Genomic DNA, 16,185 nt, shown 5'->3' with positions numbered 1-16,185 from the left:
CTCTTTCTCCCTTCTTTTAAAATTCTTTCTCTCTCTCTCTTATTTTTTTTCTTTTTTTCCTAAGTTCTATTCCTAAATAGGCATCAGATAGATAAAATCCTTAAGGACCAAAATAAACAACTGATACTCCATAAACCACAGTGCCAAAGAGGTATGAGCAAGATGAAGAAGCAGAAAAACCTTTCCCAATTAAAAGAACAAGAGAAATCCCCTGAAAGAAAGATCAACAAAATAGACATCGATAGCCTACTAGATCAAGATTTCAAAAAAGGAGTGATCGAATTGCTGAAGGAATTAAAAGAGAGAGTGTTTAGAGATATAAAATATGTCAAAAATGAAATTGAAGCTATAAAGAAGAGCCAAGTAGAATGGGTAAACTCATTGACAGAGATGAGGAATGATCTAATAGCTGTGCAAAGCCGACTAGATAATGCAGAGGAACGAATTAGTGATCTAGAAGACGGGGCAATAGAAAGCACCCATTCAGAAGAACTACAAGAGAAACAAATAAAAAATAATGAAAATAGCATAAGGGACCTATGGGATAATATAAAGCGTCCCAATCTTCGCATAATAGGGGTCCCAGAAGGAGAAGAAAGATCAAAGGGGACTGAAAAGGCTTTTGAAGAAATCATGACTGAAAACTTCCCAAACTTAAAGAAGGAATCAGATATCCAAGTACAGGAAGCTCAGAGGGTCCCAAACAGGAAGAACCCAAATAGACCCACACCAAGACATATCATAATCAAGATGGCCAGAGTCAAGGATAAAGAAATGATTCTAAAGGCAGCAAGAGAAAAGCAAAGAGTAAGTTACAAGGGAACCCCCATAAGGCTCTCAGCTGATTTCTCTACACAAACACTACAGGCCAGAAGGGAGTGGCAAGATATATTCAAAGCCCTGAATGAAAAAAAGATGCAGCCTAGGATCCTTTATCCAGCAAGGCTATCCTTGAGGATAGAAGGAGAAATAGAGTTTCACAGACAAAAAAAAGCTGCAAGAGTTTAGCAACACTAAACCCATGCTAAAAGAAATATTGAAAGGGCTATTCTAAATAGAAAAGCAGCAGGATGCTACAGAAATGAGAAACACACAACTGGAAAGGTGATAACTCATGAATTACAAATAAAGTAAACATGAAATTATAAAAGAAGACATACAAATCACTGAGAGTGGGAGAGGGAGGCAGGGAAATATAGAATATCTTTTTCTTTCTTTTTAAAATTTTTTTAACAGTAGGATGGGTTTGAGATCATGTTACTATCAGTTTAATAAAAACAGTTATAGTAATGGGTTGACAGATTTACAAAAAAGGGTAACCACAAGCCAAAAATTTACAAAGGAGTCACAAAAATTAAATAAAATCCATGATAATACAAAGGAAAATTACCAAACCACAAAAGGAAGAAGAAAGGAACAAAGAGGATATACCAATTCAACTGCAAAGATAAGTTCAAAATGGCAATAAACACACATCTATCATTAATTACTGTAAATGTTAATGGACTAAATGCTCCAGTCAAAAGACACAGAGTGGCAGACTGGATAATAAAGCAAGAACCTTCAATATGCTGCATACAAGAGACCCACTTTAGGGAGAAGGACACATATAGATTGAGAGTGAAAGGATGGAAAAGGATATTCCATGCAAATGGAAAAGCCAAAAAAGCAGGTGTTGCAGTACTGATTTCAGACAAAATAGACTTTAAAACAAAGGCCATAAAGAACGATAAAGAAGGACATTTTATAATGATTAAAGGAGTGATACAAGATGAGGATATTACACTCGTTAATATATATGCACCCAATATAGGAGCACCTAAGTACATACAAGAATTACTAACAGAGATAAAGGGGGATATTGATGGGAATACAATCATAGTTGGAGATTTTAACACTGCATTAACATCACTAGACAGATCTTCCAGACAGAAAATAAACAAGGCAACAGAGAAATTAAATACTACAATAGAAAAACTAGATTTGGTGGATATTTTCAGAGCATTACACCCCCCAAAAATAGGATATACATTCTTTTCAAGTGCACATGGAACATTTTCCAGGATCGATCAGGTACTTGGGCACAAAAGAAACCTCAACAATTTTTAGAAGATAGAAATTATCTCAAGCATCTTTACTGACCACAATGCCATGAAACTGGAAATCAACAACAGAGAAACAAAGGAGAAAAAAAGGAAAGCATGGAGATTAAACAATATGTTATTTAAAAAACAATGGATCAATGAGGAAATCAAAGCTGAAATTAAAAAATACCTTGAGACAAATGATAATGAAAGCACAACCACTCAAAACCTATGGGACACAGCAAAGGCAGTGCTAAGAGGGAAGTTTATAGCGATACAGGCCTTCCTCAAAAAAGAAGAACAATCTCAAATAAACAATTTAACCCACCACCTGAATGAATTAGAAAAAGAAGAACAAAAAGCCCCAAAAAGCAGCAGAAGGAAGGAAATAATAAAGATCAGAGAGGAATTAAATACAATAGAGATTTACAAGACCATAGAAAAAATCAACCAAACCAAAAGCTGGTTTTTTGAAAAAGTAAATAAAATCGACAAACCTCTGGCCAAACTCACAAAGAAGAAAAAAAGAGAGAGCACAAATTAGCAAAATAAGAAAGGAAAATGGAGAAATTACAACAAACAAAATAGAAATACAGAATATCATACGAGAATATTATGAAAAACTATATGGAACCAAACTGGATAACCTAGAGGAGATGGACAAGTTTCTGGAAACATACTGTCCACCAAAACTGAATCAAGAAGAATCTGAACACTTGAACAATCCGATCACTAGAAAGGAAATAGAAATAGCAATTAAAAACCTCCCTACAAATAAAAGTCCAGGACCGGACGGCTTCACCGGGGAATTCTACCAAACACAAAGAAGAACTCATACCAGTCCTTCTCAAACTCTTCCAGACGATTGAAAAGGAGGGAATACTCCCAAACTCATTCTATGAAGCCACCATCACCCTGATACCAAAACCAGGCAAAGACACTACAAAAAAAGAGAATTATAGGCCAATATCACTGATGAACATAGACGCCAAAATCCTCACCAAAATTTTAGCAAATAGAACCCAACAACACATAAAAAAGATTATACATCATGACCAAGTGGGGTTCATCCCAGGGACACAAGGCTGGTTCAACATACGCAAATCAATCAGTGTAATACATCACATCAACAAGAGAAAGGACAAAAACCACATGATCATCTCAATCGATGCAGAAAAAGCATTTGATAAAATTCAACACCCATTTATGATAAAAACTCTCGCCAAAGTGGGTATAGAGGGAACATATCTCAACATAATAAAAGCTATATATGACAAACCTACAGCCAGCATAGTACTCAACGGTGAAAAACTCAAAAGCTTCCCACTAAAATCTGGGACAAGACAAGGCTGCCCACTATCACCACTCCTATTCAACATAGTCCTGGAAGTCCTAGCCACAGCAGTCAGGCAAGAGAAAGAAATAAAAGGGATCCAAATTGGAAAAGAAGAGGTAAAAGTGTCATTATATGCTGATGACATGTTACTATATATAGAAAACCCTAAAAGGTCCACACAAAAGCTACTAGAGCTGATTGAAGAATTCAGCAAGGTAGCAGGTTACAAAATTAACGTTCAAAAATCAGTTGCATTTCTTTACACTAACGATAAATCAACAGAAGAAAGTAAAGAAACAATTCCCTTTAAAATAGCACCCAAAGTAATAAAATATCTGGGAATAAATCTAACCAAGGAGGTGAAAGAATTATACACAGAAAACTATAAACCATTGATGAAGGAAATTAAAGAAGACTTTAAAAAATGGAAAGATATTCCATGCTCTTGGATTGGAAGAATCAATATTGTTAAAATGGTCACACTGCCCAAGGCAATCTACAGATTTAATGCAATCCGTATCCAATTACCCAGGACATATTTCACAGAACTAGAAAAAATCATAATAAAATTCATATGGAACCATCAAAGACCTAGAATTGCCAAAGCATTACTGAAGAGAAAGAAAGAGGCTGGAGGAATAACTCTCCCAGACATCAGACAATACTATAGAGCTACAGTCATCAAGACAGCATGGTATTGGTACCAAAACAGACATACAGACCAATGGAATAGAATAGAGAGCCCAGAAATGAACCCACAAACTTTTGGTCAACTCATCTTTGACAAAGGAGGCAAGAATATACGGTGGAATAAAGACAGTCTCTTCAGCAAATGGTGTTGGGAAAACTGGACAGCAGCATGTAAAACAATGAAGCTAGAACACTCCCTTACACCATATACAAAAATCAACTCAAAATGGATTGAAGACTTAAACATAAGATACAATAAACCTCCTAGAGGAAAACATAGGCAAAACATTATCTGACATACATTTCAAAAATTTTCTCCTAGAAGAAATAAAAGCAAGAATAAACAAATGGGACCTAATGAAACTTACAAGCTTCTGCACAGCAAAGGAAACCAGAAATAAAACAAGAAGAAAACCTACGAAATGGGAGAAAATTTTTGCAAGTGAAACTGACAAAGGCTTGATCTCCAGAATACATAAGCAGCTCATACAACTCAATAAGAAAAAAATAAACAACCCAATCCAAAAATGGGCAGAAGACCTAAACAAGCAATTCTCCAAGGAAGACATACAAATGATCAAAAAGCACATGAAAAAATGCTCCATATCACTAATTATCAGAGAAATGCAAATCAAAACTACAATGAGGTATCACCTCACACCAGTCAGAATGGCCGTCATTCAAAAATCCACAAATGACAAATGCTGGAGAGGCTATGGAGAAAGGGGAACCCTCCTACACTGCTGGTGGGAATGCAGTTGGGTGCAGCCACTATGGAAAACAGTGTGGAGATTCCTCAAAAGACTAGGACTAGACTTACCATATGACCCAGGAATCCCACTCCTGGGCTTGTATCCAGAAGGAAATCTACTTCAGGATGACACCTGCACCCCAATGTTCATAGCAGCACTATTTACAATAGCCAAAACATGGAAACAGCCTAAATGTCCATCAACAGGTGACTGGATAAAGAAGAGGTGGTATATTTATACAATGGAATACTACTCAGCCATAAAAACCGACAACATAATGCCATTTGCAGCAACATGGATGCTCCTGGAGAATGTCATTCTAAGTGAAGTAAGCCAGAAAGAGAAAGAAAAATACCATATGAGATCGCTCATATGTGGAATCTAAAAAACAAAAACAAACAAACAAACAAAAACAAAGCGTAAATAAAGGACAGAAATAGACTCACAGACAGAGAATACAGACTTGTGGTTGCCAGGGGGGTGGAGGGTGGGAAGGGATAGACTGGGATTTCAAAATTGTAGAATAGACTACACTGTATAGCACAGGGAAATATACACAAAATGTTATGATAACTCACAGAGAAAAAAATGTGACAATGAGTGTGTATATGTCCATGAATAACTGAAAAATTGTGAACACTGGAATTTGACACAACATTGTAAAATGATTATAAATCAATAAAAATATTTAAAAAAAAACAAACTACATGACGTACATATAATTATCCCCATTTTTCATAAGAAGGAATCAAAGCTTAAGAAGGTTAAGACAGTTTCTCTGGGTAAGGGTAACATGGCTAAAAAGCAGGCAAACTCGATGTTCTTAACCTCTAAATAAATAAATATATAATGTATTAACGTCTCCATGTAATTAGTAGTAAATATCTCCACTTTACAGATAAGAAAACTGAGGTGCAGAGAGGCTCAGATGCCTGGTACTAAGACAAGTAAGTTCTCATAACCAAGTGTGATGACCTTCAGACTAATGCTCATTTAGAAACTTTTCCCTTTCGTTACGACTGTCTACAAATGTCCCACCCTGCTGTTTTCAAGTCATTACCTGTTTTGCGTAAGTGGAGATTTACTTGAGCTGAGTATCTTAGAAAAGGCAACAGTGGAAAAAAATCATTTCACTTAAAGTTATGAATGCCTACAGCTTCTGGACTAGGTTTTTATTTTTGGTTTAATATTTAATTTAGGCTTCTTGCAGGTGAAGGCAAAATGAGATTGTATACAAAGAAAACTGAACTACATTATAAGGAAAAGGATAAAAATAGAAGGATGTGAGTTTTCAAAAATGAGAGTGGACATATAAAAAATTGTATGCTCACAATGAAAATCTCATATAACACTTATGGGGCATTTGTAATTTTTTGAGGCACAGAATTTGGCCTTCATCAAATTTTTAATAAGTCAACATGGAACACTGAATCCTGAGGTCCTAAAACTAAGCACTTGAAAAACATGTCCCATGTGTGTGATCTGATGTGTGTATATTTTTTTTCCCTCACAACCAGGCAATCCATTACTTTTCTCAGATACTTGGGTAGGGAAGCAAGATTGCTAATTAGACCTTCCTACTCTAGGCTTCCAGAAGAGCTCACCTCTCTACTGCCATCACTTCCACTTTTCTGATGGAGTCAGTGCCATCCCTAAAAAGCAACTCTAGAGAGATGAAGTTTGTTGGGGGTGGGGGGTGGGGGGGGTGGAGGATTCCGAAGAAAATTTCTTACATTTTCATGGTTTTGGTTTTATTGGTCTGATTTCTAATCCTTTTTCATGACAATTTGCTGACTTACAAGTTCACCTAGAAAAGTAACTTGCTCTCCCAAAAGAGGAGTCCCCAACCTTATTAAGCTTATCCCTCCATCACTCCAGATCCAGCTCTTTGGAGGATGGTACAGGCACCTAGAGTCCAGCACTCAGCCCTGGCTGGCTGGACACTCAGCATTAAGATGGAAAGCCCTGTGTCGCATAGGGAGTCCAGTATGGCCTTTACCCATCAGGATCTGAAGTGGCCATGTCCTGGTTTGTTTAATAAACACTGATATCACAGGAAAGCATGTTTGGATCCTGCTGTGGCTACCACAGAAGCAGAGCACAGGGGTGTGTGACTTTGGGAAGCAGGTAAAAGCTCCATGGCAAGGGGCAGTCACATAACCAGGGCTCCCTCTCTCTGAGCACTGCACGTAGCCAAGCATTGTCTTCACTCCTCCTTTTAGACTTTGGGACCCCCACCAGTGGCTTTGCCTTAGTCTTGAGGCAGCGGGGGAGAGAAAAGAGACTTTGCTTACATGACAGGGCCATATGTACTGTGGAACATGGAATATTTCTAATACTGGCAGCATCTGATGAAGAGGTGGTCTCTGCACAGTGGCACACACAATCTTCTTGGGACTGTGTTCAGTTGCACCCAAACCCCCACTATCACGGAAGACTCCAGACCCTTTCTCCTGGTTGGGTCTCCCCAACACTTGGCCGGGCAGTACCTGGACAGCCCCATGATTCTTGACTATCAGCTCCCATGAGCCTTTACAGGGAACCGAGGAGACGTATTCCTCTGCATCCTCTGAGTAGATGTGCGTGAGTAGGGTTTTCCCTCTTCTTTTCCCCGGATACCTCAGGCCATGGTCTTTTCAAATCCCACTATCACGGGCCTTCAGAAAGCTCTACACCACATGCAGGTACCCATTGCTCTGGTCCCCATACACCCTCAAACCTCAAGTATATTTGTACTTGAATACATACTTTTACTTTTAACCTATTTGTACCCGTATATTAAAGTAGATTTTAAGTAGCATACTTTTAATCACTGTAGCTTCGTAATATATTTTGAAATCAGAAAGTGTTATGCCTCAAGCTCTGTTCTTTCTAAGGTTGCTTTGGCTACTGGGGGGTCTCTTGTGGTTTGTGTGAATTTTATAGTTGTTTTTTATTTATATTGGGTGATGGATATTTTTGTATAAGTACAAATATACTTGAGTCTTTTCCCTGGGACATAGTTCAGATACTTGGAAACTGTTTGATCTTTTTTTTCCCCCTGTGTTGGGAGTTTTGCTTTTAAGATGTCTTAGGAAGGACCAGAACAGGATTTAGCCTAGGGTTAATCATTTCCTACTAGTGAGGCAAGACCCTTCTGAGTACTCTCCCAGTGCCCCATGAATTAGGAGAGTTTCCTGTCTGGCTGGTATGAACAGACACTATTCCCAGTCCTGTGGGAGCCTCAGACACTTGTAATCCTTTTGGAAGACTCTTTCCCTGGCCCTGGGGATTTTCCTCACATGTATGTAATTTGTTGAAAACGCAAATGGAATTATCTGCAGATCTCTTGAGTCTTCTCTCTATATAGGTCTCTCCTCTCTGGAACTCTACCCTTTGAAATCTAGCCAAATTATTTTCTCCCAATTCTCTAGATTCTTAACTGCTTCTCCTCCATCTCCTCTTCTTGCACTGCAGACAAGAAATTCTCTCCAGGCAATAAGCTGAGATGATTGTGGTACCTGATCCATTTATTTTCCATCTTTGAGGGAATCACTATTCTTTATTGTCTGAAATCCAGCATCTTGAAAACAGCAGTAGCACATATTTTATCCAAGTTTTAACCATTTCAGGCAGAAGGATAAATCTGGTCCTCATTATTTCATTCTGGCCAAAAGCAGGTGTTCTACCATTTTTGACATATACATATGTGTGAGTTCTCCTGGTGGGAGAAACTGTTTACTTTCTAGAAAATCCTAATGTGATTTCATTAATCCTACAAAGGTGTAAAATGGCTCAGGGATAGGTAAAGACTGGTGGTGGCTATAACCAAGAAAACTTTAAAAGATCATTTTAAAAGTCTGGATAATGAAGACTTTGTTTGGAAAGTTAATTTTCAGGAAGAGTAAATTATTACTTCTTCATTTTTAAATTATTACTAATTTCTGATGTATACTGATTTATAAAACATTAAAGTTGTCCATTGTACATTAAAGTATCTATTTTGTACAGACTTTTATATATTCATCATCACATAACTAATTCTCATACTCACATGGAATCAGTAAGGCAGATTTTTAAAAAAATAGAAAACACCTACGATCAGCCCATATTTGTAACCAAAGACTAAGGGAATTTTCCCTTAAAGCACAAAAATGCATCACAGATGAGCACAAAGCATCTTGCAAAGAGAACTATTTCAGCAGGGGAAGAAAACTGCACAAATGTTGGTTAACCCTGGTGAGTGTGACTGTGTACAAACACTTCCCTCTTCTTGACTCTCAGCAACAGAAACCATTTCCTGCTACGTAAGAAAAAATGAAACTTATTTAAAAGGATATTGGGAGGCTCACAGAACTGATACAAAAGCTGTAGTATCTAGCTAGGAAAGTAGGTTGAAAGCAAGATATTTGGGAGGTTAGACCCCACTGCTAAGGCATGCCATGAGAACAACCTGGGGGGGGGGGGGTGTCTTTGCTGACACAGCTGGCCAAACTCTTACGACTAGTAAAATGAATTCAAGCCAGCATTACTTCTTCATATCACTCGCTCAAGTTTCAAAGTCTCAGGCAAGAGTATCCAGTTGGGCACATCTAATTTATGCACTTGCAGCTTTGCTGTTGGCTTTCAGAGAAAGCATGAAACCCTGCTTCTTTCCAAGACTCACCCACTGATGGTTTTCCTAGACAAAGAGAATACGTGAAGATGCCAGACAGCAAATAAAACTAAAGCCCACTGTATCTGTCTTTTGGGAACTTTCATTCTTATTCTGTTAAAAAAACTTATCCAAGACTTGGACATGGGACAAAGGGATTACTAAGAACCACCCCTGTAGTACTAGGCATTATTTGGCACTGCCCAAGGGTTATCTGATTTTCTATGGATTTTTACCTTTGTTCACTTTGCTACTTGCTTTTTTTTGCTATTTTTTTTTAATTGAAGTACAGTCAGTTTACAATATTGTGTCAATTGCTGGTGTACGGCACAATGCTTCAGTCATACGTGGATATACACTTATTCGTTTTCATATTCTTTTTCACCAGAAGCTACTACAAGACATCAAATATAGTTCCCTGTGCTATAAATATAGACTTGTTTATCTATTTTCTATACACCAGTCAGTATCTGCAAATCTAAAACTTCCAATTTATCCCTTCCCACCCTCTTTCCCCACTGGTAACCATAAGTTTGTTTTCTATCTCTGGGAGTCTGTTTCTGTTTGGTAAATAAGTTCATTTGTCTTTTTTTTTTTAGATTTTTATATATGAGTGATATCATGTGGTATTTTTATTTCTCTTTCTGGCTTACTTCACTTAGAATGAGATTCTCTAGGGCCATCCATGTTTCTGCAAATGACATTATTTTATTCTTTTTCATGGCTAAGTAGTATTCCATTGTATAAATATACCACATCTTCTTTATCCAGTCATCTGTCGACAGACATTTAGGTTGTTTCCATGTCTTGGCTATTGTAAACAGTGCTGCTATGAAGATTGGGGTGCATGTGTCTTTTTGAAATAAGGTTCCCTCTGGATATATGCCTAGGAATGGGATTGCTGGATCATATGGTAAGTCTATTTTTAGTCTTTTGAGGTACCTCCATACTGTTTTCCATAGTGGCTACACCAAATTGCATTCCCACCAACAGTGTAGGAGGGTTCCCTTTCCTTCACTTTGCTACTTGCTATTGATTAGGATAATTCACAGTTCTGTAAAGGGAGAAATTAATTGCAGAAAATAGTGATGTAACTTGTCTCATAGCAATAAAATGAATTATTCCAATGATACAAATATTTTATATCTAAGACCTAAACAAGCAATTCTCAAATGAAGACATACGAATGACCAATAGGCACATGAAAAAATGCTCAATATCACTAGTTATCAGAGAAATACAAATCAAAACTACAATGAGGTACCACCTCACACCAGTCAGAATGGCCATCATTCAAAAGTCCACAAATGACAAATGCTGGAGAGGCTGTGGAGAAAAGGGAACCCTTCTACACTGCTGGTGGGAATGCAGTTTGGTGCAGCAATTGTGGAAAACAGTACGGAGATGCCTCAAAAGACTAAAAACAGACTTACCATATGACCCAGTAATCCCACTCCTGGGCATATATCCAGAATGAACCCTAATTCAAAAAGACACCTGAACCCCAATGTTCACAGCAGCACTGTTTACAATAGCCAAGACATGGAAACAACCTAAACATCCATTGACAGATGACTAGATAAAGAAGATGTGGTATATTTATACAACAGACTAGTATTCAGCCATAAAAAATGACAACATAATGCCATTTGTAGCAACATGGATGTCCCTGGAGAATGTCTAAGTGAAGTAAGGCAGAAAATGAAAAATACCATATGATACCACTCATATGAGGAATCTGAAAACAAAAAAAGAAGGAGGAAGAGGAGGAGGGGAAGGGGGAGGTTAAGGGGAAGAAGGAGGAGGAGGAGAAGGAAAAGAAGAAGACAAGTGAACTTAAATATAAAACAAAAACAGACTCAGAGAAATAGAATACAAACTTGTGGTTGCCAGAGGGGAGAGGGGTAGGAAGCGATAGACTTGGAATTTGAGATATGTAGATATTGAGAGGTATACATAGAATAGATAAACAAGTTTATACTGTATAGCACAGGGAAATATATACAAGACCTTGTAGTAGTTCACAGTGAAAAACATGAAAATGAATATATGCATATTCATGTATGACTGAAAAATTGTGCCATACACCAGAAATTGACACGACATTATAAACTGACTATAACTCAATAAAAAAAGGAAAAAAGAGAACCCCAAAGTTGTAGTTCTACTGTCTTGTAGAATATTAGCCACTTTTGGAATCTAAATTATTAGTCTTATTCAAACATCCTTCCTTTCATTTAATGTAAACACTTCAGTGCTTCTCCAGTCCTCTTTGCATCAACTTTCCCATCTTGCTAGTTCTATCATAAATGTGTTACAGAAGTTTTCGAAATATGTTCATTTTATATTTGTGTAAGTCATGCTTTTAACTTTTTTGGAATTTATACTTTGATAACACTTTCTGCTAATATCAAAATACCCAACTTCAGGAGATACCTTGCCACTCCTACTTTCTCTAGCTCATTTGTGGACAAAAAAGTGTGTAAAGAAAGATATCTATTCTCCTTAATACAACTAATAAGGCACATTAGAGAATAAGTTTTTAACTTAGAACTCATCTACAAGACAGAAACAGACTCACAGACATAGTAAACAATCTTATAGTTACTGGGGGAAAGTGGTGGGAAGTGATAAATTTGGGAGTTTGAGATTTGCAAATGTTAGCCACTATATATAAAAATAGATAAAGACAAATTTCTTCTTATAGCATAAGGAACTATATTCAATATCATATAATAACCTTTAATGAAAAAGAATATGAAAACGAATATATATATATATATATATATGAATGACTGGGACATTGTGCTGTACACCAGAAATTGACACATTGTAACTGACTATACTTCAATTTAAACAAATTTAAGATAAAAAGAGTATCAAATATTTAGAGGCAGGATTGCATCGTGATTGAGAGTGCAAACTCTAGAGCCAGAATAGCTGTTCTTTACTGGCTTTGTAACTCTGGGCAAGCGACTCAACTTTTCTCTGCATCAGGTTCATTTTCTATAAATTTATGATAATATCTATTGGGTTGTTATGAGGATTAAATGACCTGATACCTACAAAAATCTTAAATTAGTGCCAGAAGCACAGAAAGTGCTATACAAATATTAAGAGTATGAACTATAACATATCATATATATTATTCTAAGTATAGTTTATATTATTCCAAGTATATATTATTAATGTTCCCACTTCAGGTTTGCGAAGTACAGATTTATAATCCTTTAATGGTTAATGATACCACTTTCTGAATACACATCTTCTCTACCATTCCATGCTACTGTAACTTGTATTTTCCAAAGGAAGTTATCTCAACAGACACAATGCTATTTCTCATCTCATTTACTGCTTTGGATGTAACCTTGGCACACTCTTATCACGAGGTGGTATCTAATTACCTTTCCATGGAACCTAGGCCGGTCTTAGTGACTTACCTCGCCAACAGAACATGGAGGAAGTGACATTCTGTGATTTTGGGGTTAGGGCATAAGAAGTCTTTGAACACTTACTATTGGGATGCTCCTATTGCGAACCCAACCACTATGCACCCAGAAGCACAAGCCGCATGGAGAGGCTACATGTCAATAACTCTAGTCAACTGCTTTAAGAGAGTTCCCAGCCAATTGTCAATCACGTAACTGAGTCATTTTGTTGTTTACCTATCTGAGCCTTCAAATGACTCCAGCCCTACCCCACTCCTATTTGAGCAAAATTGCATGAGAGATCACAAGCAAGTATCTCCCAGCCAAACCCAGTCAACCCACAAAGTCATAAGAGTAATAATAAATTGTTATTTTAAGTCACTAGACTTTAGGATGGTTTGTCATGGGGCAATGAATGACTAAAACACATATCCTTCTGGTCTCCCTACCACGTGGTTCTAAGAACAAGACTCTCTTACTTTGTCTCATCTGCAAGTTGATCTACCTAAATCATTGTGCATAAGCAAAAGTAAACTAAAATTCTAGCTGTTTCAAATCGTCCTCTTGGACACGATCTAAAGAAGCTACAAGTTCATAGCTCATGTACAGAACAGTAATTTTCAGCATAAATATTTGAAATTAATGAGAAGTCTTTGAAGCATTTCTTAACTTAAACTTTCCCCTCTTTTCAAGAATTCTAAATTGCCTTTTTGTCAAAGTGACCCTGACTATTATTGAGTTCTAGGGTTTTTTAAAGCCCGACACAAGTGAAAACTGAAAAATGTACCATTTAAAGGTTGCAAATAGTTTGATGCCACTTTAGGAAACTGTAGACATTTGATTATCCTTTGTGGTAAATTAACTTTTGGTTTAGAGCTAGGAAAGCCAATGGACTTTCAGTTAGGCCAAAGTATTGCAAAGACCCCTTTCTAAAAACTGGGCGGTTTTGAGCCTGCCACTCCAAGGAGCCGAGGTTCCTTATAACAATGCAAAGTTCTGTCTCATAGGTGAGCAGAGTGATAGCTTTGTAGGTAATATTATCTTTAAAGCAGTGATTCTCAAACTTGAAGCCATTTTTAAAAGGAAAAAAAAATTACCAGAAATCCTCAGGAATATTTTAAATGACTATTATAAAACTATTTAAATATGTACAAATATGTACTGTGTGCCAACTATGTGCCAGGCACTATTCTAGGCATTGGTGACAGGCTATGTCCCTGACCTCAAAGAGTTGATAAACTGGAACTAGAATCACGCACCCCAATGTTCAGAGCAGCACTATTTACAACAGCCAGGACATGGAAGCAACCTAAATGTGCATCGTCAGATGACTGGATAAAGAAGTTGTGGTGTATACATACAATGGAATACTATTCAAGCATAAAAAAGAATAAAATAATGTCATTTGCAGCAACACGGATGGACCTAGGGATTATCACACTAAGTGAAGTAAGTCAGACAGAGAAAGACAAATATTATATGATATCATTTATATGTGGAATCTAAAAAATGATACAAATGAATTTATTTACAAAACAGTAACAGACTCACAGACACAGAAAATAAACTTACGATTACCAAAGCGGAAATTGGAGGTGGTATAAATTAGGATTTGGGGATTAGCAGATACAAACTACTATTTATAAAACAGATTGACAACAAGGTCCTAGGGTATAGCCCAGGGAACTATAGTCAATATCGTATAATAATCTATAATGAAAAAAAATGAAAAGATTATATATATACGACTGAATCACTATGCTGTATATCAGAAACTAATAGGATATTGTAAATTAACTATAGTTCAATCAAAAACAAAAACAAAAGCAAAGCAGGCCGTACAGATGAGGTAAAGATAACCTCTCTACAGGATCTTAGCAGTCAGATCTGGACTGTGAGGCAGTTGCCCACAAAGCCCATTCTGCACTGGGAACTGCAGACACAAGCATTTTAAAATGTATGTATAAAAATGTTTGAAAGTTTGGGGGAAATTATTGGCTCTAAAATAAGAAAACTGCTAAATCAATATTAATAGATGTTTAATTAAATGCTTACAAAATGTAACATTGTGTCAACAGCACTAATTGTTAAAATTACCATTCATTAAAATGTCATTACATTTGGAAATAATTGGTCAGATTATCTCATTTTGCAAGAATTCTCGAACATGTACAATTGCCAAGAAATCATTGCCAATCATAAATAAAATGAGTTGCAAATAATTTCCAAAGGAAACTTACAAAAATCCTTTCATTCAGTTAATATTAAATTAACATGGGATATATTTTTTTGTCAATGTGTTTGATGTGTTTGATAGAAAAAAGAGTATGGTCTTTAAAAGTCTGAGAACTTACAGGCAGCAACAGACTTAAACCTAACAAAGATCTGGTTGCCCAGGGCTCTCTGGACAATGGGCGGTAGGCGCTTTCTGAGGCACTGAATGAGGCCAGTTGTTGGGTAGGGAGGGGTATTAGCAAGGGCCCACCAGGGTCACTTTAAACCCACGCACTGCTTTTGTATGATTTTTAAAAAGGGGACCCTTCCAAGTAGTTGCAGCCCCAGCCAAAATACAAAACAAGATGATCTGAGAGTGGACTAGATTTCAACCTCTGTGTATCTCCTGGGCTAGATGCCCTTAATTCAGGACACAATGTGCACATGCACTCAGGGCAGTCATGAACAGTATTCTGAGGAAATTGCAACTTTGTGTAGTAATTTTTGGCTACCCTATGGCTATCCTTCCCTCCCATAGTTCTGAAAACTTAACCAGGTGTTCACAGAAAGTTTTGGCTTGGTCACTGTTTCGCTGGAGGAAACTGGTGGGAAGAACATGTCCCACATTTAAGACAAAAGGAAGAGCAGGACTCCCTTCTCTTAGCTCAGAATGACATAACCAAAGATAGTTGTGTGCAGCACAGTGGAGATATGGTAAGAGTCACCAGCAGCCAAGACAGGTTAGGCAAGAGCCCAAAAGCATGGAAACTCATTCCTGAGCATGAGACAGCACACAAGAGAGCTTAGAAATAACTGGGGGACACATGTGAGCACAGTGCGTGATAATCAGATGATTGGGTACTTAAAAGGAAATTCAAATTTACTTTGAAGTCACAGGTTCGAGAGGCCAAGGTCCTATGATAATAGCTTCTTCCCTTCACAGAGGCTCTAGTACAGCAAAAAGTTTAGGCAGAATAAGAGAATATTAGATAGAAAATAAAAATGAAAATTGCCTTCCCAACTTAAGTTCTAACATACTAATAATTAC

General features: G+C 37.1%; 1 protein-coding gene across 3 annotated transcripts in view; it reads right to left on the bottom strand.

Moving 5' to 3' along the window:
- The window catches only part of SLC35F4 (solute carrier family 35 member F4), a 222,314-nt gene that overhangs the window by 129,283 nt on the left and 76,846 nt on the right, over positions 1 to 16,185 (bottom strand). The window lies entirely within an intron of this gene.

The sequence above is a fragment of the Camelus bactrianus genome, chromosome 6 (genome assembly GCF_048773025.1).
Source record: "Camelus bactrianus isolate YW-2024 breed Bactrian camel chromosome 6, ASM4877302v1, whole genome shotgun sequence".
Taxonomy (NCBI): domain Eukaryota; kingdom Metazoa; phylum Chordata; class Mammalia; order Artiodactyla; family Camelidae; genus Camelus; species Camelus bactrianus.
The sequence above is the reverse complement of the archived record's forward strand: the minus strand, read 5'-3'. Positions and strand labels throughout refer to the sequence as shown.